General features: G+C 44.1%; 1 pseudogene; it reads left to right on the top strand.

The window, feature by feature from the left end:
- Positions 1-2,817: 2,817 nt before the first annotated feature.
- On the top strand, positions 2,818-3,435 carry LOC112825781 (nuclear transcription factor Y subunit alpha pseudogene; annotated as a pseudogene).
- Positions 3,436-3,834: the final 399 nt, after the last annotated feature.

Here is a 3,834-nt window from a genome sequence, read left to right on the forward strand (position 1 = left end):
AGAATGGGAGCAGTTAATCATTATATAGAGTATCCCAGAAACCTTCCTAAAACAGGGTCCACTGAGCTGAACTTACTGTATTCTTGCTCTTGGATGGAGAAGTAAAATGTGGTGGCATATGGGAACACTACTCACTCACCAACTAAAGTGGAAATTAAAATCATTGTGCTTTTTTCCAGTGATCTGAAATCAAAATGTTGAGACATTACAGCTAAATCTAGAACAAGTAGCATGGAAACCTGAACCCCTAACCTGGTGTTTTAGATGTTCCTCAGTTTTCATGTGCTATGATGTCATTTGGCCAATGAAAAATCAGTAAATGTAAAAACACAGCAATGGAGACCATTCAAAAGAAAACATAGAGAAGAATTCAAACAAAACAAAACCGAGCACCAAGGAGCTGCCGAAAAATTTCTATTGGCCTAACATACATTTAACTGGAGTCCTAAAAGGAAAATAGTGAAATGCATAAAAACATTTTTGAAAAAATATGACTGAAAAATTTCTAAATTTGTTGGAAACTATAAACCCACATATCCCAGAAGCTCCACAAAGATGTGAAGTACAGACACATGAAGAAAACTACACCGAATGTTCTGGTTCTACACGTGAGGAGCTTGGAATGTTCTGGTTCTACACGTGAGGGGCTTGGAAGTCACCATGCCATCCTAACGACATGTAAAAAGCTAAACAAACTGAAAAACCAACTCTTCTTCGATTCATAAGAGAGGGGAGGATGAAGAGTAAACCACTACCTACAAGATTGGAGAGACGGGATACAGGGAGTCATCGTTAACACAGCAGAGGCTCACGGAAGCTGCAGGATCCAGTGCTGGGATAGAAAAACCTGGGCTGTAATCAACGAATTGCTGGAGGCTCAGTGGGAATCATTCTGAAAGTGAAGAACTCCAAGCGGCACAATATTTTGAGATTACCTCCAGGAACTTGACCAGTTTCCTTATAGTACATAGTGGAGAAAAATTCCTTCCCCGCTTTAGGCAGGGGGAGGAGAAAGGAACCATTTTTGAAATACCCTAGGGCACTCTGCTCTTCTTAATAAGGCCTGCCCTCAGGAGAAACTAATTAACCAGAACCAAACCTGATGGGGTTTTATCAGAGCCTAATTGACCTGGGGCAAAGGAAGTACCCAACTCCAGTCAGCTCTAGCCTTCCTGGTGGGAAAAGGGAACTACCTAATGTTAGCCCACTCTAGCAATTATGTCCCACCTAAGAGGGGAGAAAAACAACTTGAGAAACTCTATGACATAGTTCACAGGCATAGGCTACTGAGAGACTGAGACCTAATCATCAGACTAGAGAACACTTCCCTGACCCCCACACCACACCACCACATTACTAAGAGCCTAATTACAACAGTTCTTTTTACCCAGTTCCTCATGCCCCGCTATCAAGAAAACATTACAAGACATACTAAAAGGCCAAAACACAATGTGAGGAGACAGAACAAACATCAGGACTAGATATAGTAAGGATGTTAGAGTTATCAGGCTGGAAATTTAACACAGGTATAATCAATATGCTAAGGTCTCTAATGGATGAAGTAGACAGCATGCAAAAATAGGTGAACAGTATACACAGAGGTGGAAATCCTAACAAAGAATCAGAAAGAAATGCTAAGCAAACAGAACAACTGGAGTGAGGTGAAGAATGCTTTTAACGGCCTTACTAATTGACTGGATGTGGTTGAGAAAAGAATATCTGAGCTTGAGGATATATCAATAGAAACTGCAAAAACTGAAAAGTGAAGAGAACAAAGACTGAAAAAGAGAGAATGGGCTATCCAAGGACTGTGGAACAGCTACAAAGGGTGTAACATATGTGTAGTGGTAATACCAGCAGAAGGAAAGAATGGAACAGTAGAAACATTTGAAGCGATAATTACTGAGAATTTCTACGATTTAATATCAGACACAAACCACAGATCCAGGCAGCTCAGAGAACACCAAGTGGAATACATGCCCCCCCCCAAAAAAAAACTATAGCTACGGATGTCATTTTCAAACTACAGATAATTAAAGATAAAGAGTAAATTTTGAAAGACGCTGGGGGTGGGAAGACTCTTTAGAGGAACAAAAATCAGAATGAAATTAAACTTCTCAGAAACCAAGCAAGAGGCGCCTGGGTGGCTCAGTTGTTGGGCATCTACCTTCGGCTCGGGTCATGATCCCAGGGTCCTGGGATGGAGCCCCGCATCGGGCTCCCTGCTCCGCGGGAGCCTGCTTCTCCCTCTCCCACTCTCCCTGCTTGTGTTGCCTTTCTTGCTGTGTCTCTCTCTGTCAAATAAATAAATAAAATAAAAAAGTTAGAAAAGAAAAGAAACCAGGCAAGCAAGAAAATGGTGGAGTGAAATATTTATAGTGTTGAGGATACAAGTTAATAAACAGAAGTCAATTGCTTTCCTATATACTAGCAATGAACAAATGGAAAGTAAAAACCCTAATGCCATTTACATTAGCATCCACAAAAATGGAAATATTTAGGTATAAATTTAACAAAATATGTGTAAGATCTATATGAGGAAAAACAAAATCAAAATGATAAACAAAATCAAAGAACCAAATAAATGGAGATATACCGCATATTCATGGTTAAGAAGACTCAATATTGTCAGTGGCCACGGCGGCGGCAGCAGTGACTGGAGCCTCTGATTGGGTTTCGGGGTCTGGTTACCGGAGCCAATCAGCGTGGGCAGTGAACTGGGGCGGGGCGCTGAGGTCGGCACTGAGCGCGTTTCGCGGTCTTCTGGGATCTTCTGAGTGGAACTCACTGTGGACAGGATGCTAACTTGGAGGGATCATGCAGCAGGATACAGCAAACAGCCAAAGTTGGAGAGAGCAGATTGTTGTGCAGGCTGGACAGGTTCAGCAGCAGGTGCAGGGCAGTGGAGACCAATTAATCCCATCAGCTGGCCAACCAGTCATGGTCCAAGCTGTCCCTGGTGGACAAGGTCAAACCACCACGTGAGTACCCGTGTGTGGGACTCAGGGTTTGCAGCAAATACAGCTGGTCCCACCTGGACAGACTCAGATCCAGGGTGGGCAGACTGTGCAGGTACAGGGCCAGCAGGGCCAGACCCAGCAGATCATCATCCCGCAGCCCCAGACGGCAGTCACTGCTGGCCAGACCCAGACCCAGCAGCAGATTGCTGTCCAGGGACAAGTGGCACAGACCGCTGAGGGGCAGACCACCGTCCATCAGCCAGTTCATGTGGACCGCACCATTCTACGGCACGTTACAGTCCCTGTTGCAGGTACGATCACCATCCCAGCAGCCGGTTTGGCAGGAGCACAGATTGTTCAGACAGGAGCCAACACCAACACAAGCAGCAGCGGGCAAGGAGCTGTCACTGGGACACTACCAGTGGCAGGCAATGTGGTCTCGGCACCGTCCCGCCATGGCTCGGAAGCCTGGTGAAGGTTGTTGGTTTTTCTCCCCATAGGAAGAGGATAGGCCCCATATGCAGGGTCCAAACCAAGCAGATGAAGAAACAATGACACAGATCATCCGAGTGTCCTAACCCCAGGCCATGTGATGGAGCAGATCAAGGTCATGTTCTCGCCACTGTTTCCCACAGTTCCAGGACATTGATCACCTCTTGCAACGGGACACTGATGATTTCGTGCTGCCCTTTTCTACAAGACAGAAACCACTTAGTTTTTTTTTTTTTTTCATTCTTCCCCTTAGGATTTCTTTCTTTTTTTTTTAATTTTAAAAATTTTATTATGTTAGGTTAGTCACCATACAATACATCATTAGTTTTTGAGTTTTTGATGTAGTGTTCCATGATTCATTGTTTGCATATAACACCCAGTG

The sequence above is a fragment of the Callorhinus ursinus genome, unplaced genomic scaffold (assembly GCF_003265705.2).
Source record: "Callorhinus ursinus isolate GAN/ISIS: 27379988/994484 unplaced genomic scaffold, GSC_fseal_2.0 scaffold4, whole genome shotgun sequence".
Taxonomy (NCBI): Eukaryota; Metazoa; Chordata; class Mammalia; order Carnivora; family Otariidae; genus Callorhinus; species Callorhinus ursinus.